Source organism: Ascaphus truei, chromosome 17, assembly GCF_040206685.1.
Source record: "Ascaphus truei isolate aAscTru1 chromosome 17, aAscTru1.hap1, whole genome shotgun sequence".
NCBI lineage: Eukaryota > Metazoa > Chordata > Amphibia > Anura > Ascaphidae > Ascaphus > Ascaphus truei.
Window position 1 is genome coordinate 15,683,412 of NC_134499.1, and position 23,401 is coordinate 15,706,812.

Sequence of the window (23,401 nt, forward strand, 5' to 3'; positions counted from 1 at the left end):
ACATTTGATTTATTGATTTTCTTTTTTAAAGCAATGAAATTTAGTTTTCAAAATATGACAGCAGATAGGAATCACTTGACCAACATTGTCTGCCCATTTTCCTCTCTGGATTTGAAATGATATACTGTAGCAGTTGCCCTTTTCACTTTTTGTCAGATGGATGTTATTATAAGAATGTCTTCAGCAGGTATTGTTACTGTTACTGGCTGTTACAGAGATCACTTGTGCAGCATAGAGTTGATGGTTCTGAGATCTTAAGTTTCGAGCAGTTTGACTTAGTAATGCATCCCCGTGTCAACAAAACTAGAAAAAAAAGATGTTATTTATTGACAGGTATAGTACTGTATAACAACTTAACATTATAACAGAGATGGGAGTCATTTAATTTGGGGGTTCTCCTATTTTAAAAAAAATTACATATTTACTAAACTTTGTTATGCCGTGAGATACCTTCCCGCGCTGGAAGACACGTAGTGGTCTATTTACTAAAGTGTTTCCCGGCTGCCAAAGGTCGGGCAAAACCAGTGCAAAAAAAACACAGCCTTTCTGTTTTATTATCATTATTTTCATTAAACAAAAGGAATCCCCCTAAAAACTATGGGAGCTTTTCCTTGAATAAATCTGGAGCAATACATTTACAGAGGGATCCCTATAGTTACATTCAGCTACAGGTAAAAACTAACATTGCACTTATGGGTGGATTGCGGTTTTAAAAGTAAATCCTGCACCATATCTGATACGTTCATTTAGAACAGGCCTGCACAACTTGTAAAGTGAGAAGGGCCGAAATGCTCCAAGGAAAACAGATTTGGGCCGCACGAGTAAAACAGCATTTATTATTCAAAATTATACATTTCTTTTTTTAAAAGCCTGTCACGGAAGCACTTTTAACACCTTTTATATCTTCTTGGATCAATCCACCAGGCAGGACAACATTGTTGAATAAAATGGTGTTTATTTGGTGAGACCGCATACAAAAAATGCACAAAACATACACCCTTCAGCTCCCTTCATGTCCCCCAGCTCCCTTCATGTCCCCCAGCACCCTTCATCTCCCCCAGCTCCCTTCATGTCCCCCAGCACCCTTCAACTCTCCCAGCTCCCTTCAACTCCCCCAGCTCGCTTCAACTCCCCCAGCTCCCTTCAACTCCCCCAGCTCCCTTCAACTCCCCCAGCTCCCTTCAACTCCCCCAGCTCCCTTCAACTCCCCCAGCTCCCTTCAACTCCCCCAGCTCCCTTCATGTCCCCCAGCTCCCTTCAACTCCCCCAGCTCCCTTCAACTCCCCCAGCTCCCTTCAACTCCCCCAGCTCCCTTCAACTCCCCCAGCTCCCTTCAACTCCCCCAGCTTTCTTCAACTCCCCCAGATTTCTTCAACTCCCCCAGCACCCTTCATCAACCCCAGCACCCTTCGTCTTCTCCCCCAGTCCCTTTCACAATCCCTCATAATCACTTCCCCCCGCCCCCCACCATGCTTACCCGATTGTGGCAGCGGCGGCGGCAAAAGAAGCTGCGGTGGGGGAAGAGGCGACGGCGGGGGAAGATGCGGCGGCGGGCCTCATTCTTGAGGATGGGGAGGAGCGCATCAGTGCCTTAGTGCTAGAGCGGGCTCGGGGGGTGGGGGAGCATGTTAACGTGTCAGGAGCGGGCTCGGGGGGAGAGAGAGGGGGAGAGCTCAGCACGTTAGCCCTGTAGTAGAGCACCTCAAGGGAGGGAAGCGCATTACCGCGTCATACTGGGGGGAGGGGGGGGGGGTTGGGGGAGCGTGTCAGCATCAGCCCTATACTGGAGCAGGCTCGGGGGGGAGCATGTCACACCGCTGGAGTGCACTCCTTCCCTACCAAGGAAGGGAAGGGGGAGTTGAGGGGGCCATCGCTGGCCACACAGGGAGTCGCGGGCCGTATGTTGTGCAGGCCGGATTTAGAACATCTGAATTCAGTATTTTGGAGATGAGGCTTGCAGAACTGGGCCCAGCAGGTGAGATTTCCTTAATGCTTTGTAAAGTGTTACCTCTAAAGAAAACATAAATACAGACTGGTGCCTTGGAAAATAAAGTCCAACAAATATCCAGACACACTGACAAGAGCTATGCTCCTTGTGAGACAGTCCTGTTCATCCAGATCAACCTTGTAACTTCGTGGAAGGCATCCGAGATATATGGAATAAAGCACAAATATATTACATAGTGTGTACTGCTGTAAACATAGGACAAACTAACATATAACACTAATGAACAACACTGACTGACAAAAAACAGCAAACAAACAACATTTAACATACAAACACAAGGCTGTAAACACAGCTTTAACTTGCCCTGTTGTAAGTAGGATTCTGGTTTTAACCATCAGATCGCCTTCAACAGAGAACTTTCTTTTTATGGAACTTTTGTGTCCATTGTTATTTTAACAACCCCTGTACCTCACCGCCCTGCACCTCACCCCCTCTGCATCTCCCCCTCCTGCACCTCACCTCACATTACTCTCCCCCCTGTATCTCACATCACATCACTCCCCTGCACCTCACATCACCCCACTACACCTCCCCCCTGCACCTCACTCCCCCCCCTGGACCTCACCTCACATCACTCCTCCCCCTGCATCTCACATCACATCACTCCCCTGCAGCTCACATCACCCCACTACACCTCCCCCCCGCACCTCACCTCACCCCACTACACCTCCCCCCTGAACATCACCTCACCCCCTGCACCTCACCTCACCCCACTACACCTCCCCCCCTGCACCTCACCTCACCCCACTACACCTCCCCTCTGAACATCACCTCACCCCCTGCACCTCACCCCACTAAACCTCCCCCCTGCACCTCACCTCACTCCCATGCACCTCCCCCCCTGCACCTCACCTCACTCCCCTGTACCTCACCTCACTCTCCCCCTGCACCTCACCTCACTCTCCCCTTGCACCTCACATCACCCCATTGACACTCTGCCACACTGCCACTCTGACACTAGCTCTGAGGAGCAGCTGCAGGGGGGGGGGGGGCGTATGATGTGCAGGCCTGCAGTACACTATGTAATATCTTTGTGCTTTATTCCATATATCTCGGATGCCTTCAACGAAGTTACAAGGTTGATCTGGATGAACAGGACTGTCTCACAAGGAGCATAGCTCTTGCCAATAGCTCTGGATATTTGTTGAACTTTATTTTCCAAGGCGCCGGTCTGTATTTATGTTTCCCTGTAGTTTTTCAGTCAGTGTTATCAGGCTGCCTATCTCACACATACATGTGAGCTTCTTTGAACTCTTGTTTTAGATTAATTTTATTTTTATCACATTGAGTACTGTATACACATATTTTATGCATTATATTTAAGCGCTTTTTCCAGCACTTTTTCTTTTTTCTGGTAAAGTGTTACCTCTGCCTCTTTCTTTCTGCTGGTTATACATCATTTAAAGGTTCTTCGACACTTATGGATTGGTTGTTGATAAACAATGACACTATTTTAGGATCACTTGTTATTTCAAGTAACTTACAGTTGGGTTGATCCTTCTTCAGAATTAAGCAATGATCAGCAAATGATGCGCAGGTGACATTTCTGTAGGTGCACGGCTTGTCTCTGTAGCAGAAGCTCTTATAACACTGCAATGCATCCGCTGCAAATAAAACAGCACATGAATCCTGAGAGAACACAGTATTGACTGAAAGCACAAAGGGGAAATGTTTTGAGATAATAACATTTGCTCCTGTAGCACTGTTTCCCCCACCCTCTGGAAGATGTTACTCTGCTACTGGTGCTGTGGTGCTGTGGCATACCTGTGAGGGTCCAGGAGAGCTGAGATGCCTGTGATGATAAGGAGACCAGTACAGCCTTTTGCTAGTTCTTTATGGTGTCTGCGCCTCCAGTTGTAGTGGCTCCAGAGTCTCCTCTACAATATACTCCAGCCATACTCCCTGCCCAAATGACTGATACCCAGGCAGGAGTATAAAAAACGGATTCTTTATTGGAGCAGTCACTGAGATGGTATATACAGCGGTGCAGATGAAGATGAATGCGAATGGTCCCCAGACATCTGGATTGTGCGGGAACTCTGATAGTGATGAGGCCCAGGTATAATTCAGGTGTTCTGACAGCTACACAGAGGCTGTGGGGCATGCTCATCCCTGATGGGAGAGACTCACAGCCCTTCCAGTCTCTCCAACCTCCAGACCAGAACTGACTGTAACTTTGGCACTCCTCCCTGACATAAAGGAGGGAAGTGTGCTAAGTGAAGGTGAAAAAAACGGCGCTAACTCTATTAGTGTACACTTGTGTTATACAGTGATTTATAAGTGTAATCAATTGATTAATAAGCAATAGTGACGTGATAAAACAACGTGCAAACAATAATAAGTTCAAACCCCCTGCTCAGACCCAGCTGGTGGGGACTGGTTCCACTAGTCCCACAAATCGTCACTCTCCAGTTGCATTCCAGGGGGAGCATAAAGGGAAATAGAACAAAAAACAAAACAATCTAAGTGCAGACAGTTTTATAACTGGTGTATGAAATCTATATTGGATCTTGGCTCATAAGTGTTGCCTACTTACAAGATGTAAGTCAAAAACAAGCGGTTTTGACACAATGGTCTCAGCAAGGAGGATTTCTCAACCAGGGATGTGGAGACTCCAAATCTCAGCTCAGCAGCAATGTGTATGCAAAAGAAAAGATAACCATAGTGCAGACCAGTACTATAAAAAAACTCGACTTTATAGGGTTAAAAATGAACACACAATAAAAACAAGTAATTTATGCGTGTATCACATTCGATGTGATCAAGGAGAGAAAGCTGTTAGCTTCAGGCTCACCCGCCTCCTCCGGTGTGACTCTGCGTGGGACACCACTCTCTGGGACTCTCCACCTCTGGTGTGGACTCTGCGTTGGACACCGTCTTCTAGGACTCTCCCCGTCGTGGGCTCCCTCTGGAGTATGTTGTTCCTGTCCAAATCGTTGGTGTTATAGGATGCTGTGAGGGTCTCTGCATGGAGCTCCCTCTCGGGTGGATGGTCCTGCCCGGCTGGCTCCGATACGTCACTTCCGTCTAGTCCCGATACGTCACTTCCGGTCGCGGGTGTGTAAGTTCTGCTACAAATTCTCTCCTCTCAGGGCGGCTACCACTCTACGCGTTTCGCCAATAGGGTGCGTGGCTTCCTCAGAGAGAATTTGTCTCACGCAGAGTCACACCGGAGGAGGCGGGTGAGCCTGAAGCTAACAGCTTTCTCTCCTTGATCACATCGAATGTGATACACGCATAAATTACTTGTTTTTATTGTGTATTCATTTTTAACCCTATAAAGTCGAGTTTTTTTTATAGTACTGGTCTGCACTATGGTTATCTTTTCTTTTGCATACACATTGCTGCTGAGCTGAGATTTGGAGTCTCCACATCCCTGGTTGAGAAATCCTCCTTGCTGAGACCATTGTGTCAAAACCGCTTGTTTTTGACTTACAACTTGTAAGTAGGCAACACTTATGAGCCAAGATAAAGGAGGGAAGGGCATAGTGTCTGTACCGCGATTGGCTACACACAACCACTATGACACCGCCTCTCCTATCAATCAGAGAGCAGCATGAGGGGGGTCAAAGCCCCAGGATAACTTCTCACAGGCTGCAGGGTATCAGGACTTACATAACAAGCGACAAAGAGGCAACCTAGACCAGCTAGGCTATACTCCATTACATTGTGTATTTTTGCCAGCATCAAACATATACACTTTTGATATATATATATATATATATATATATATATATATATATATATATATATATATATATATATATATATACTGCACTGACACAGTTTATTCTCACATTTGCCCGTTATGAACGGGGCTTTTTTCAGCTGGAGCCCGCCAAAACGGAGCCGCGAGCGAGCCGCATCTTCCCCTTCCCACGTGTTTAATTTAAATTCTTCCCATCCCCTTCCCCTCCCCTTCCCCGAATCCCTGGCTCCTCCCCCTGGCTGCGCGCAAATTTGCGCAGCTTCCCCCTTTCCCTGCTGCCTCTGCAGCCTTCGGGGATGCTGGGGAACCCTGGAACGCGTGACCGGCGCCAAAGTGACATGCCGCACGCGCCAGGGAAAGCCCCAAACGAGCAGCCGGCTAGCCGACAATTTCCCCCACACCGCGGTTACGGCTGTATTAGAAAAAACCAGTGTCGCCACTATATATATATATATATATATATATATATATATATATATATATATATATATATATATATATACTAGCTTATATACCCGGTATTTCCTGCTCATGTGGTGTCTCTCTCTCCTGGCTGCCCAGACGGGAGGTGGTAGCGGGGGGTGTTCCTCCCCCCTGGTACTCCTTCTCCCCGCCCCCCTGGCACTCCTTCCTTCCCCCCCCCGGGCTCTTGCGCTCCTTCCCCCCCGGCGATCTTCCCCCCCGCCCCAGTCCCTGACTCGCCTCGCCTCCTGGCACTCCTTCCCTGTCCCCCCCCCCCCGGTCCCCGGCACTCCTTCCTTCCACCCCCCGGCACACTCCTTCCCTCCAATCCCCTTCTTCCCCCGGCGCTCCTTCCCTGTCACCCCCTCCCTCCCCCCCCCGGTCCCCAGTGCTCCTCCCCAGTCCCCGGCGCTCATTCCCCCCGCTCCCTTCCCCCCTCCCCCCCGGTCGCCGGCGCTCCTTCACCCCGTCCCCGGCACAGGTTGTGACGTCACTACCACAGCATTGCTGTGACGATTCGGGGATTGCGTCCCTTGCGGTGCTGTTCCTCCTCTCTACATAACAGTACTGCAGCGGCTGCTGTCTCCGATCTGCCCCCCGCTGGTGCGCGCACCCCCGCTCTGTTTACAGAGCACGTGTGTATCCGCTCCTCTTCTACCAGGTCACAGACCTTAGCTCCGCCCCCTCGGTCACGCCGCGCCTCCACTGCGCGCGGCTTGCACGCGTGACGTGGCGCAACGAGCCCCAGCTGCGAGTCAAGATTGCTGTGAGCCCTTGTCTCCTGCAGCCTATCCTTGGCATCTGCAGAGGCTCCGCCTCCACTCCGCCCCCTCTCCTACTGGTTCCTGTCTCCTATAAGAAACTTCCTCTTCCTGTCATACCTTGCTGAACATAACCTTGTGTAGCCTTTGCGTGTACCTGTCTTGTCCAGCCCAGTCTTGTCTTGTTCTCTGCAGTTAACCTCTCGTGTACCGACCTGGCTTTGCATTTGGATTCTCTCTGGCTCTTGACCCCTGGCATACGGATAACGACTACAAGTACCTCTCCAACCCCAGACCACAGGCCTACGGACTCCAACTACGTGTACCTCTCCAACCCACGGACCCCGGAAAGTATTGGATTAACCCTTTCTACATACCCAGACCCAGCAACACTACAAACCACCTTCTGGGCTCGCCCCCGCTACTGTGGGTGTGTGGCACAGTCCTTCCCACCTCAGTGCCGGGGTCAGGACTTGTTTGTGGGCTCATGCAAGCGTTGTGAGGGGCTATGTCTTTATTGTGGCCTAGCTGGTCATTTGGCATACCGCTGTCCTACGCGTCCGGGAGAATGCCAGCGGCCTTTAAGGTATGATGGAGTTTCTACAAGGTTCCATTTTCTCCAAACTTGATCTCCGGGGTGCCTACAACCTGATACGCATAAGGGTAGGAGACGAATGGAAAACGGCTTTTAACATATCTTCTTGTCCTCCTTCCAAGAAAAATATGCCAAAAATGATCCTTCTACCTATCATAATGGAGGGTACAGACTTTCATATTTCTGCACTTGCCTTCATCGACTCTGGGTCTGGAGGAAATTTTGTGGATCAGAATTTTGCAATAAAACACCGGATCCCACTGCTTAGGAAGTCCACTCCCATAGGACTCGAAGCGATAGACGGTCGTCCACTCCAGCCTGCCTTTATCACCCTGGAGACCGTGATCTTCACCCTTTCCAGCAAGGATGGACACAAGGAACAAATCTCGTTGGACGTCATTCATTCACCATCTGTACGGGTTATCTTGGGCCTCCCCTGGTTACAACTGCACAATCCCGTGATTGATTGGACTGATAAACAACCCCTACGTTGGTCTACCCCATGTGCCATTCCTTGTGTTCTCACTTCACTCTCTCTTGCCGGTTTAGAGACTGCGGATCCTTCCAAAGGGTCCCTTCCAGAAGTCTACCATGAGTTTATTGATGTTTTCGACAAGGTCCGTTCAGAGATTCTTCCTCCACATCGTCCCTTCGATTGTCCCATTGATCTGATCCCTGGTGCCTGGTGCCGTTCTGCCTAAAGGCAAGTCTTACCCCATGTCCCTTCCAGAGTCCCGCGCCATGTCCGAGTATATCCAGGAGAACTTAAAAAAGGGCTTTATTAAGAACTCCACCTCTCCTGCTGGGTCATGGTTCTTCTTTGTAAAGAAAAAGGATGTATCTCTTCGCCCCTGCATAGATTATAGAGGCTTGAATAAGATAACACAGAAGAACCATTACCCTTTACCACTCATATCAGAATTGTTTGACCATCTACAAGGTTCCATTTTCTCCAAACTTGATCTCCGGGGTGCCTACAACCTGATACGCATAAGGGTAGGAGACGAATGGAAAACGGCTTTTAACACCCGCGACGGCCATTATGAGTACCTGGTAATGCCGTTTGTAACGGCACTGCGGTCTTTCAAGAGTTTGTTAATGAGGTTTTTCGTGATGTTCTCAATTTATTCGTCATTGTATACCTTGATGATATACTAATTTTTTCTAAATCCTTGCCTGAACATATCCAGCATACCAAACTAGTACTCTCTCGTCTTTGTCAGAATCGTCTGTATGCCATGTTTCATAAAAATTCTACTTCCTTCCTGGGTTATATAATCTCCGAGAACGGATTTTCCATGGATCCTGAGAAACTAAAGGCGGTATTAGATTGGCCCCAGCCCACGTCTCTTAAAGCCATCCAGCGATTCCTTGGCTTTGCCAATTATTATCGTAACTTCATCCCTAAATTCTCCACATTGGTTGCTCCTATTACCGCTTTGACCAAGAAAGATGCTGATCCTTCCTCCTGGCCTCCAGAGGCTTGTCTTGCTTTCAAGTCTTTAAAGAAGGCCTTCACCACCGCTCCCATTTTGCATCACCCCGACCCCTTCCTTCCCTTCACGTTGGAGGTCGATGCTTCGGATATTGGAGCCGGGGCAGTGCTCTCCCAAAGACGTTCTCCTCAAGATCACCTGCATCCATGCGGCTACTTTTCCAAGAAATTCTCCCCCGCGGAGATCAACTATGATGTAGGTAATAGAGAACTTTTGGCTATCAAACTTGCACTTCAAGAGTGGAGACACCTTCTTGAAGGTACCGAGAAACCGATCCTTATTCTTACTGACCACAAGAATTTATTGTATATTGAAGGTGCTCAACGCCTTGGTTCCCGTCAAGCTTGCTGGGCTCTCTTTTTCTCAAGATTCAATTATGTAATCTCTTACATTCCTGGAACAAAGAATTTGAAGGCTGATGCTTTGTCCCGTCAATTAATTTCCGAACATCAATCCGGCGACATTCCAGAGACTATTCTTCCTTCAAGATTTATCATTGCAGCACATTCCTTCGATATTTTGGACAAAATTCTGGACTCTCAAAAACAGATTTCAGAGGGCCTGAGGTACCTGAGGGCTGCCTATATGCGGCAACCAAATTCCGTCAAAAAATTCTTGAGTAGGGTCATGCTTCCAGGTCGGCCGGTCACCCTGGGATCAGAAGAACCACCGATTTAATCAGACGTACTTTCTGGTGGCCAGAGATGTTGAACGACATTAAGGAATTTGTTTCATCTTGTTCCATCTGTGCTCGTAATAAGTCCGTTCGAAAAAAGCCTTCTGGTCTGCTAGGCCCACTCCCCATTCCTGAACGTCTCTGGTCCCATTTATCAATGGAATTCATTGTGGAGCTGCCCATTTCCAATGGCATGAATACCATATTGGTCACTGTGGATAGGTTCTCCAAGCAGGCCCATTTCATACCCCTCAAGGGCGTCCCTAACTCTGCAACTCTAGCTGATATCTACGTCAAAGAAGTCTTTCGTATACATGGGGTTCCTGTTTCAATTGTATCCGACCGTGGATCCCAATTTGTATCAAAGTTTTTTTTTTTCTTCCGGGTATCACCCGCAAACCAATGGACAGACTCAAAGGGTAAATCAATCATTAGAACAATATCTAAGATTTTTGTTTCTGATACACAAGATAATTGGGCTGATCTCTTACCATGGGCTGAGTTCGCACATAACTCTCTTAGAAACGAATCCATCCAAGAGTCGCCCTTCTTCGTCAATAATGGCTACCACCCTAAGTCTCTTCCTATTTCTTCTAATATCTCTGGAGTCCCTGCTGCTGATGCCAGTGTCAATGCTCTTCAAGAGTCATGGAATAAGATTCGGAGAACTCTCCAGGAATCCGTTCGGAGACAAAAGACCCAGGCAGATCGATATCGTCTAGAGGCGCCCAGGTTTAAGACAAAAGACAAGGTAGGACTCTCATCAAAGAACATCAGATTAAAGACACCTACCTTAAAATTGGCACCCAGATTCTTGGGACCATTCAAGATCCTGGAACAGGTTAATCCTGTGGCGTACCGCCTGGACTTACCTCCCTCTATGAAGATACCATCGGTATTCCATGTCTCTCTTCTGAAACCTGTCAAACAGAGTTCCAGGTATCCTGATGTTGTTTCCCCTCCTCCTCCTGTGTTGGTGCATGGTCAAGAGGAATTCGAAATCCGCTCTATCATTGAATCAAGAATCTCCAGAGGAAAGGTGCAGTTCTTTGTACACTGGAGGGGTTTTGGTCCTGAAGAATGTTCTTGGGTCTCCAGTGACCAGATTAACGCTCCCGGCTTGCTCAGACACTTCCACGCCAGGTACCCAGACAAGCCATTTATGGATCGTCCGGAGTTTGATCTTCAAGGGGGGGTGTACTGTGAGGATTCGGGGATTGTGTCCCTTGCGGCGCGGTTCCTCCTCTCTACATAACAGTACTGCAGCGGCTGCTGCCTCCGATTTGCCCCCTGCTGGTGCGCGCACCCTAGCTCTGATTACAGACCTTAGCTCCGCCCCCTCGGTCACGCCTCGCCTCCGCTGCGCGCGGCATGCACGCGTGACATCGCGCAACGAGCCCCAGCTGTGAGTCAAGATTGCTGTGAGCCCTTGTCTCCTGCAGCCTATCCTTGGCATCTGGAGAGGCTCCGCCTCCACTCTGCCCCCTCTCCTACTGGTTCCTGTCATACCTTGCTGAACATAACCTTGTGTAGCCTTTGCGTGTGCCTGTCTTGTCCTGCCCAGTCTTGTCGTGTACCGACCTGGCTTTGCATTTGGATTCTCTCTGGCTTTTGACCCCTGGCATACAGATAACGACTACGAGTACCTCTCCAACCCCAGACCACAGGCTTACGGACTCCAACTACGTGTACCTCTCCAACCCATGGACCCCGGCAAGTATTGGATTAACCCTTTCTACATACCCAGACCCAGCAACGCTACAAACCACCTTCTGGGCTCGCCCCCGCTACTATGGGTATGTGGCACAGTCCTTCCTACCTCAGTGCCGGTGACAGGTCTTGTTTGTGGGCTCGTGCAAGCGTTACAATTGCACAGGCCGGCAGGTGTGACAGAGGCCCGGACTCTTGCTCTGAGCAGTAAGGATGAGAAGCGCGGGGTGAGGATGAGAAGCGCGGGGTGAGGATGAGAAGCGCGGGGTGAGGATGAGAAGTGCAGGGTGAAGATGAGAAGCGCGGGGTGAGGTTGAGAAGCACAGGGTGAGGAGGAGAAGCATGGGGTGAGTAGGAGATGTGCGGGGTGAGGAGAAGAAGCACGGGTTGAGGAGGAGAAGCACGGGGTGAGTAGAAGATGTGCGGGGTGAGGAGGAGAAGCACGGGGTGAGGAGGAGAAGCATGGGGTGAGGAGGAGAAGCACGGGGTGAGGAGGAGAAGTGTTCAACATTACCTCTTGCTCCGAGCAGTTAGGGGGGGGGTCCGCGGGATAAGGAGGAGAACCGCTGAGTGAGGAGGAGAACCGGCGGGTGACGTTTCCGCCGCCTGTCTCCGCGAACCGAACAATCCCTGTGAAGCGCTGTTTGTGACGTCACCCCGCCCCTGAAGTCAGCCAATGGGAGTGCGTGACAGCGAGTAGTGTGGTTGGCTGGCGGCCAATGAGAGCGCGCACAAACCCGCAGACAAACATCTTTTGAGTTTAATATATACTGTAGATAAGCAATACGATACCGTTAGGGAACAAAATCAAAAGGCAGCACTCCAAAATTGATCAAACAAGTGTATTGAATGAATACACACAAAACTGACACTTCGGTCCATGAGTGGGACCTTTCTCAAGGTGGTGCATAATGATTTGATCCCTACACCCCCAAATAAATAAAATAAAAATCGCATAAAGCATGTGCAGTCAAAAGTACAGTGTCGCAGTCAAAAGCTACAGCACCGATTGAATATCATAATATCAAGATGTTTTAGGCAGGCACATGTCGAGAAAATAAAAATAAAAAATTACGGCAAAAAAATATTTTTTTTGTCAGTCTTGAACTTTTTGTCCCTCAATGAGCATTAATAATCAACACAGAAGAAGAAATCAAACCAGGCTCTGCAGTGTATGTTATACACGCAGGGATGTGATGACAAGAATGTGAGTGAAGCCAGAAAGCCATCCATTCAAAGGAATGGTGTGGAAGAGGTGTACTGTAGATAAGAAGTTGAAATACTGCAGTGCAGTACATTAGCCTGTGTGTGTGGGGGAGAGCGCTGTATACGCCGAAATGTGATACTGTTACAGTACACACCTATGCGTTTCAACAATGTTCAAATGAGACATACAGTACAGTACACGCATGTATAAATATGCAAATTTACAATTACTGCGCGCGCACACAGACTGTGTACTGACGTAGGTTGAACTGCTACAGTATTTGACTTTAAAGACAACATCTCGCGAACGCCCACCTTAGTTTTTAGACGGTATTGCAGTATTGCAGACAGCGCTAATAATACGAGCGCTAAAATACCGGAACATATTCCCGGAAAAAAAAATATACCGCATCTGCCCGCGGTTATCAGAGTTACGCCGCTATGGCCGCACTAGCATAAAGGGGGTCGCAGCTGTATTGTACAAGGTAGAGCAAAAATATATTCTAAAGTCCTATTAGGACTAGGTAGTAGTCAAATAACGTATTATCAAAAAGTGAACATTGCCACTGAGTAGGTGTGCAGTCTGTCTGAAATCCTGATATAAACCAGGTACTACTACTCCTTATTAGCAAGAAGCGATGTTCACCACAAATAGAGAATATAGTGTTAAGTGATTTAAAAAACCTTATCTCTAGTAGGTTTGGCTTTGTAAAATACAATGCCCTGCAAATTACCTATTAGTGACCCCTGGTGGAGCAGGTTGTAATTTTTGGTGCTCTAGTTGTCTAGAGTTTCATAATTAGGTGACTTTAAAATGTCGCCCTATATACAGTATATGGGTGTATGTTTGTATTATAGTCTCATTCTCACTGTTGTGGGGTAATGGAGGAGTTTGTCATGAGGGCATAGGATTGAGATAGCGTCATCAGACACAAAACAGCCTTCGGTGCACTACGCCGCTACATCATACTGTTATGGATTACAGGTAGCATAAGGTACATATATAGCATAATTGTTATAGGTTACAGGTAGCATAAGGTACATATATAGCATAATTATATGTCTTAGTACAGGGTAGGGCATACTGTCAAAATATTAACTACTTTTTCTTGCTTTGGGAATAATACCAGTTACCAGAAATTTGCAGATAGAATTTCTTTGATATGCCTGGAAATAGCCAGGATGTATTATTGTAACATATGTCGCTAAGAGGCAGGTATTTAGCAGAAAGAAAAGTTAGTTGAACTGCAGGCATCCTGCAATGCCAGTAAGTCAGAAGTTATTTCCACACGTGCACCACGTACGACACGAACGATAAACGTACAATAAAAGGTTAGCATAGCGCCATGTTAAATTAGAACCGAGTGGCGAGCCTACTGAGACTGGCGTGACATATCATATTACCTTTTGTTCGTGAGTATGACAGGCATACTAAGTAAATAATCTCTGCATAGGTAGATATGGATTGTTAGCTTATTTTTGCTATTTTGCTTATCATATTTTCTTGTTATTTTGTTGTATTACAATAAACAACAACCTTATCTTATACAAACTCTGAGCAACCTCTCTTTATAATAATCTCACAATACCCTAACATTAAAAGGGTGTGGGACCGTTTCTGCAGGTGAAAAATTGGGGTGAATGCTTCTGCTTAGTGCAGAAAATAACTTACCACAAGACGTGACCTGGGAGAAGAGGGTATGGCCTTTTGACCCCATATTAATACATGTGACCCCGGAAGTCACTGGTTGTATACGAGTTTATCTAAACTATGTGTATTGTGAACCACTGAGCCCTCCATGTGTTTTTCCCAGTAACATATCAAGGGGACAAGACACAACTAATATCTATCAGTTTTAGCTATAGTTTATTAGAGCAAAGTGGAGAAATCTTGTAACACGGAGGCTGGGGAAGTATTAATGTGGAGCCATCATGATAGCCATGGTCAGTCTAAGACTGGGGTATTTGTGAGTCAACATGATATACAGTACATGAGGTACAATATAGCAGCACTATCCAGCAGCTATGCTAGCCACATTGATACCATCTGAATGTAAGAACTACAGAACCCACTATCCTATGTGTTTTTTATAAAGGTCTGATTTGTCATTGGCTAGTACCTTAGTAAACGTGCACATACATATGGATGTTGAAGACATTATATCTGTTAGGGTAATGTTTATATATCTACCTAACTAGGCTAGCTAATGTTAGTGGGTCACTAGCAGAGGATCTTAAAGCTGCAATATTCTATCATCCATAAACATAGCAGCAATAGAAACATATCAGCATACAGGATAGACTGATCTATCCACCCTGCGTCGAATAAACATTTATAAATGTTACTAGCAAAGCAGCATTCCTATGCCCTCATGAGAAATTCCTCCATTACACCACAACAGTGAGAATGAGACTATAATACAAACATACACCCATATACTGTATATAGGGCGACATTTTTAAGTCACCCAATCTTGACACTCTAGACAACTAGAGCAACAAAAATTACAACCTGCTCCACCAAGGGTCACTAATAGGTAACTTACCGGGCATTGTATTTTACAAAGCCAAACCTACTAGGTTTTTTAAATCACTTACACTATATTCTCAATTTGTGGTGAACATCGCTTCTTGCTAATAAGGAGTAGAAGTACCTTATTTTTTTTTTATTTTTTTTATTTATAAAAATATTTTACCAGGAAGTAATACATTGAGAGTTACCTCTCGTTTTCAAGTATGTCCTGGGCACAGAGTAAAACAAAATAATACATGGTTACAAATACAGTTACATAAATGAACAAGGTATACATTATATACAAGACATTGCATGCACAGTTAAAGAAAATATATATTATGAGCGTATGAAACAGTTACAGACCAGATTAAAGTGTGAGACAGCCTTAGATTTGAAAGAACTTAAGCTGGTGGTGGATATGAGAGTCTCTGGTAGGTTGTTCCAGTTTTGGGGTGCACGGAAAGAGAAGGAGGAACGTCTGGATACTTTGTTGAGTCTTGGGACCATGAATAGTATTTTGGAGTCTGATCTCAGGTGATAGGTACTGCATGTGGTAGGGGTGAGGAGCTTGTTCAGGTAGCTGGGTAGCTTGCCCAGAAAGTATTTGAGGGTGAGACAGGAAAGGTAAACTTTGCGCCTAGACTCTAGTGATGACCAATCTAGTTCTTTGAGCATTTCGCAGTGATGTGTGTTGTAGTTGCATTGGAGAACAAAATGACAAATTGAATTGTAGAGGGTGTCAAGTTTGCTAAAGTGGGTTTGAGGAGCCGAGCCATATACTATGTCTCCATAGTCAATAATTGGCATTAGCATCTGCTGTGCAATACGCTTTCTGACCAGGAGACTTAGGGAGGATTTATTGCTGTAAAGTACCCCTAGTTTGGCATAGGTCTTGGTTGTCAGGGTATCAATGTGCATCCCGAATGTTAAGTGGGAGTCAAACCATAAGCCCAGGTATTTAAAACTAGTGACAGGTGTTAGGGTGGTTTTAGCGTTGGTTCTAATCAGGAGCTCAGTCACTGGAAGCTTTACAAATTTAGTCTTGGTCCCAAATACCATTGTTACCGTCTTGTCAGTGTTTAAAAACAGTTTGTTTTGGGAAATCCAGTTTTCGAGTCTCAAAAAGTCAGACTGAAGTATGTGTTGAAGGTCAGAGAGGCTATGGCTGTGTGCATACAGGATTGTGTCATCTGCATACATGTGTATTGAGGCTTCCTTACAAGCTGTGGGAAGATCATTAATGAACACTGAGAAGAGTAGGGGCCCCAGAACAGAGCCTTGCGGGACACCACAGGTGATATCCAGGGGGTTGGAGTTAGAGCCTGAGATGGACACATGTACCTGGTTCTTATCAGGATTTCAGACAGACTGCACACCTTCTCAGTGGCAATGTTCACATTTTGATAATACGGTATTTGACTACTACCTAGTCCTAAAAGGACTTTAGGAGAATATATTTTTGCTCTACTGTACCTTGAACCGTCGTATCATTCAGATATGAGGTTGAGATACATTACTAAGTATAGTGATTCGATTAGGGATTTTTTGTTGTTTAGTCCACCTATATTTTATGATTACTACATTAATAAAGGTTTATTTTAATTATTCCGCCATTAAAATTTGGGAGTACTACACTAGGGGCCTTCTTTATCTACTCCTGTGTTCTTGCATATTTTTCCTGTGATTATATATTAACCAGTCCCAGCACCCCAATCTCATCCAGACAGTAGCGAGAGTGTTCCCCTTTCCACTTTTCCCTCCCCTCTTATATCTAGCACTTATTAAGTAGTATTTACTGCTTTGTTTTAAGCCAGCTACATGGGATTACACCTTTATAGTGTCATAGCTTGTCTAAATTGATATACGTTATATACATTTTGTGCAAATCAATCTCTCTTAATCAAATCTTCTAATACTACAATTTACAGTAATGTAATGATTCAAATTAAATAAGGAATATGGAAACAATAATGGTCATATGAGGAAGGTTTCAACTATTCTAAAATTGCAGTGATCAAAGATAACTTATCAGTCACTAATAAAAAAATTAATTCACATTGGTTATCATTCTTACGGAAAATCTACAGTAATTATTGTAATATATTGCTCCAAATAATTGCATCCCTATTATACAAAGCTGCTATACTCACCATGTATGAGGAATGCACCCAGCACGAGCAAGATAACAGCTGCTTTCATCTTGAGTCTCTGAGTCTGTGCTCTGTATCACTATTCTTCTTAGTTCTGCCTTATAAAGCCCCTCCAGTCCTCTTTACTGCTGTGACCGCTGCCTGCTCAGGGGTACCCCAGGGGCTCCAAGAACGGCAGACGTTTCAGTGAGTATCAAAGAATCTTTATTGCGAGTGCACAAGGAGATGACACATTAGCAAGCGGCTTCAGTGTGATCTGGGGTGGGTAATACCAACCCTAGTATTTATAGTCTTGGTTACATGAGATAAAGCGGCACTGCCCTATTACAATCTAAAAACTCTATATATGCTTTATTTGAGCTTGATTAGCATAAAATACCTCCCTCCCATATATTTGTTTTTACAAAAGTTAAGTTTTAATCTCTTTAGGAAGCACATGATATTCTGAAATAGTCTCAGAGCAAACCTTGCCCACTCATACATTCTATCATACAGAAATGGTACAATAATAAAGTGCGTCAGGGTACTGATAAATTGTATCACTATAATTCTGGGCATAAAGCCATAGACACAGCCCTGGAACTTCAATTATTCTCCAAACCATAGGGGAGCGGTGGTGAAAGCCATGTAAAGAAAAAATCACATAGTACAATAATGGAAATACAATAAATAATAAGTGAAAAAAAGGCTATACATTTCCTACTCACAATGGAGCAGAGATAATAAAGCAGAAATACAAACATTGGCAATGTGGCCACTCATCCACTTATCCAAATTATACATGTTATCCATGTTTTTTAGCGTTCATGATTTGATGTATTCCTCTTCCCTTACAATGTTCTCCAGTACATTGTGTATTCCATATGTTGGTGCTACATTTGCTCCCCAGTTCATCCCCAGTGTCACTCGCTTAATGTACTTGTGTAATACAGTATCACTAATTAATCTATTCCAACACTAATCACTAACTTGTCAGTATTGCACTGTGAGCCTTGTTTGTTAGCTACTGCTGTATGCTGATTGGCTTATCAGTCAACCAATCGCGCAACAGCATGGGGCTGAGAACTACAGCCGTGACATCATCACGGCCCCGACCCCAAACAATTTTATTGGAGGGTGCTCGGTTGAGCCCCCTCTAAGTGCAGTTAAATGACTAAGAGCAACTGGCCACTAATTACAACCCTTGAAGAAGCGCCTCTGCGAAACGGATGTCGGGATCGCTGCATTAGACTTCCATGTGCATCTAACTGCTATTGGAAGCATTTGCTTAATAGCTTGTTGAGTCTGCGAGCACAATGCATGGCTTGTGAGATTACTGTGATACAGCTGATATGAGCACTTCTCATACTACAACAGTACTGCAAGTATCCTAATAGCTTCTAGTCACCTCATAGTTGTTGTTGTGTACTAATGAGGTTTAGCACAGCTTACTTTGTTATCCTTTCAACACTCATTGTGACGGTGAAGGGGTTAACCAGGCCAACAAGAAAGGTATTATGCCCAACTGGTTACCCCTAAACTTTGTTGGGGATGAAGGGGTTAATTGTTGGTCACCACAATGCCATGTTTCCCCTATACAGCATCAGTAATGTCCCTGTTTTACGGCTCAGAAACTAGCTACAGTCCTATGAATATATGTGAAATGTGCAAACTGTATTCGCGACACATGTGGGAGCTTCTAGCGCTGTGCCAACCATTAATTGCATAGGCGTGCCTACGGGTAGCGGCTACATTGAAGCTGAGTATCACTTCCTAAACCGCAGACATCTGAACCACAAACTCAATTGGATTAGTGGTCTGTGGTCTAAGTTGAAGTGCCAGCACGCAACAATCTATCCATCCTTCTTGTAATCCAATTAAAGTGAATTGGTGAAGTGCGTCTGCAGTTACTGATCAGAGCCAGCACGGATACATTGTATGTCGGCTCGTAACCAAGATCGATTATAGGTCAAACCGCAACCCACATCACAGAGCCTATTCAATTAAGTGGCTAACTTACGCAAAGAAGGAGCTAGCACTCTAATTTTTGGAATGCAGTTAGTGGATAATGTAACATTCACATACATATTGTTTTTATATCACACACATACAGAAACCATATATAAAAATAAAGTGTGTTTCAGTTATGTTTTCAAATGTAATGACAGGAACACGTTCCTGTCAGCCCGGCAATGAATCCATTAACATGTCAATATGTTAAGGATGAATGAGCTGAGGGATTTTTCCTCTCCGTACTTCAATTGGCACCCTACTGAGTTGGTGCCCCAGTGTCTAGAGAAGTCAGGAGTTCAAAAGCCTCAGAGATCCTAGGTGTTAGTGTGATCTGAATATTGCAAAGTACCACATACTGGTGCGAGATATGGGCTATCAAAACTTGGTAGCCAAACCCCAGACTTACTGTCACCAGGTTGAGCCCGGTATGCTAAGCAGCTTAGGTGTCAAGTTAGTGCATGCTCTTAGCAGACCGGGAAGCCACTTCTGCCAGTTTTGTGAGCTACTGGCAAGTCTGGGATAGGTGGGAAAAGTTGTTCCCATGGGAGGATTGGCTGTGTAGGTTAGAGATAGGATCCCTAACCCTATAAAAATGCCTGCAGCCCAGTCCTAGTTAGATTCACTTGAGTTTCTGAACGAATCCTGTAAGGACTTAACGAAAAGATTCCTTTCGGCGGAGATATAAGGGTGACAACTTGCGGCCCTAGCCAAGGATTGTCGCATGGCTCAATTTGCACACCCACTTGCATGCATGCAGGTGATCCCAGAGACTTTGTTTGCAAGTCATTCATTCCGTTGGCATTTTATTTAGTCTCCCCATCCCAGTAAATGTTTATCCAGTGTATTTGTGAAGAGTTGTGTGTTTGTCTTAAAAGGAAATAAATTACAATTTATTTTAGCCTCCTTGTTGTGCTCAATCCAGAATCCTGGTATTTACAGTATGTGTTGATGAGACCTGGGGCATCATGCAGTAAGCGGCGGAAAGGCCATTCTCGCCACTTTCCCGCCAAAGAAGCCTATCCGTATTCAGTAAGGGGCGAGAAAGTGGCGAGATTCAAAAAAAAGTTGGCGTTTTTTTTTCCCCCACCGGTGGCGAGGTGAGAAGGCACTTTCCGCCTAAGCTAAGCGGAGCTATTCGCCACTCTAGAATGGCGTTTTCCTGGCGGATCAGCCACGCAAGAAAAAGATGGCAAGTTGCTGCTGAGAGGCAGCGGATGAGTGGCGGATCGGCACTTAGAAAAATTTATGGCCTTTTTCCTGGCTGGAATTGATGCCGGGGGTCTCCGGAGCTGACACCATTAATACCAGCACCGGACCCCCGCGGTATGCATCCGAGGCAGGACAAATGCATTTAAAGCCCACTTCATTACCTTAGCGGTTAACCGCTAAGGTAATGAAGGGGTTAAAAAGCCGTGCCAGGTTTATTGTGGGTAGCGGGGGTGGGTGAAGGGGGTCTTTGGCCCCTATTGTTTGTTTAGGGCTTGCAGGGGGGTTGTGGGTGCACTTAACCCCTTCACGACGGTCGCAGTTCATACCGCTACGGTCATGAAGGGGTTAAGGCCTCCCGCTACCCACCCGCAAGCCCTAAACAAACCACCGTTGGGGCTAATACCCCCTTCACCCATCCCCACTACCCACAATAAATAAAAAAACACACACCAGCCCCACAGTAACTAAATAAATATATATATATATATAAATATATTACAGTGTTCGACAAACCTATACATTTGCTCGCCCCGGGCGAGTGGATTTAACATCGTGGCGAGCGCCTATTGGCCCACGCAGCACACGTTTGGTACTAGGTGGCGAGTAGATTTTTTTGTGTGGCGAGTAGATTTTTTGGTGATTTGTCAACCACTGAATATATATATATATATATGACCCCAACAACACCTATATCCCCCTAACATACAATACATTAATGGGCACAATGACTATTATCTACAAATGGATAATAGTGCATGTGTCCATTTAAAATACATACAGAACAATAAAGACATTAAATACATATAGCACTCACCCATGTGCGGCTGCCACGATGAAGGCCATCCTCATCTTCATCCTGCCCATGCCCCATCCGCTTCTGCAAAACAGACACAAGAATTAAAACATCCAATGTAATGTCCCCTAACCCCTTAATCACCATAGCGGTTATTAACCGCTACAGTCATTAAGGGGTTAACCCACCCTCACCCACATACCCTCCCCCACTAACCCGCCCACCCCCTGAGGCCCAACCACCCTCACCCACTATCCACAAGGGAGTCCTACCACAAACCCTTGGGGCCAAAACCCCCGTCCCCCCAGCACATACAGTACAATAATGTGCCAAATAACTATTATCCACATAGGGATAATACATTATTTGGCCATTATTAAACACATTAAACACCATAGTAAAATAAAGAAAATTCTACTAACCTCATCAATAAGAAGGCTCCGTCGCAGCATCATCCTTGGGGTCCGTTGCCAAAATAATAAATTGCCAATACATATCAATGACATTCACATACCAATGAACCCCTTAATCACTTTATCGGGTACTAACCTCAAAGGTAATTAAGGGGTGAAGCCATCCTGCAATGGCAACACTACTTATGCATAACATCCTCAATGAATTAAAAAGCAATTTCCTAAACAAATCTCATGTAATCATTCAATCTAAAGCCTCAAATGCCACTTAAAACATACAGTGTATACATGTAGCATAGGTATGTGAATGTCATTGAAATGTATTGGCAATTTATTATTTTGGCAACGGACCACAAGGATGATGCTGGCGACGGGGCCTTCTTATTGATGAGGTTAGTAGAATTTTCTTTATTTTATTACGGTATTTAATGTGTTTAATAATGGCCAAATAATGTATTATCCCTATGTGGATAATAGTTATTTGGCACATTATTGTACTGTATGTGCTGGGGGACGGGGTTTTTGGCCCCAAGGGTATGTGGTAGGACTCCCCTGTGGGTAGTGGGTGAGGGTGGTTAGACCTCAGGGGGTGGGGGGGTTAGTGGGGGAGGGTATGTGGGTGAGGGTGGGTTAACCCCTTAATGACTGTAGCGGTTAATAACCGCTATGGTGATTAAGGGGTTAGGGGACATTACATTGGATGTTTTTATTCTTGTGTCTGTTTTGCAGAAGCGGATGGGGCATGGGCAGGATGAAGATGAGGATGGCCTTCATTGTGGCAGCCGCACATGGGTGAGTGCTATATGTATTTAATGTCTTTATTGTTCTGTATGTATTTTAAATGGACAACTGCACTATTATCAATTTGTGGATAATAGTAATGTTGCCCATTACTGTATTGTATGTTGTGTATTGCTGCTATGTTTACATTTGTCTCCAATAAACATGCTAGTATGCGTTAACCCCTTCATTGCCTTAGCGGCTATCCGCTATGGTAATGAAGCAGCATTAATGTATTTTAATAATATTGTGCAGGAGCAGGGGGTCCCCTAAGCTGAACCGCATTGATTTGTAGCTCAGAGACCCCCTTCTTCCCGAGTTACAGGCCCCGGTTTGGGGCATCGGTTACAGTGTGGACGCCATGTTTATTGCAGGCACGTAGCGTATGGGACGCTATAAACATGGCGGCGACACTGCCCATCCGATCACACATACCGGGGCCTGCAACTCGGGAAGCAGGGGGTCCCTGGTCCACAAAGTGATGCGGTTCAGCTCGGGGGACCCCCTGCTCACTGTACAGTATTATTAAATAAATATTCATGCTGCTTCGCTACCGTAGCAAATACCCGCAAAGGTAAGGAACGAGTCTTTATTGATATGTGTGTTTTATTCATAGTGTAGATGTGCAGAGGGTCTCCGGAGCTGAACCGCTTTGGTTTTAGGTCCGGGGACCCCCTGCTTCCCGAGATACAGGCCCCTTTAGGGGGTGCCGGTATCCCTCTGCTTTGTTTACATTCCGCGGTCACGTGATTGGCACCTTTAAATGCAGAGGGATACCGGCACCTCATAAAGGGGCCTGTATCTCGGGAAGTAGGGGTCCCCAGACCTGAAACCAATGCGGTTCAGCTCCGGAGACCCCCTGCACATGAACACAATGAGTAAAAATGGTTTTAAAAATAATTTTTATTGTGCTTATGTTTGCGCCG

The 23,401-nt window shown here is 45.6% G+C and overlaps 1 long non-coding RNA gene across 1 annotated transcript; it reads right to left on the bottom strand.

Annotated features, from left to right (window-relative positions):
• Positions 1-286: 286 nt before the first annotated feature.
• Positions 287-17,614, bottom strand: LOC142468000 (uncharacterized). Its single transcript, XR_012788556.1, has 4 exons — positions 17,289-17,614; positions 11,932-12,187; positions 3,493-3,612; positions 287-303 (listed from the first exon to the last, which is right to left on the bottom strand). It is a non-coding gene; the product is annotated as an uncharacterized LOC142468000 (long non-coding RNA).
• Between the last annotated feature and the right edge of the window lie 5,787 nt (positions 17,615-23,401).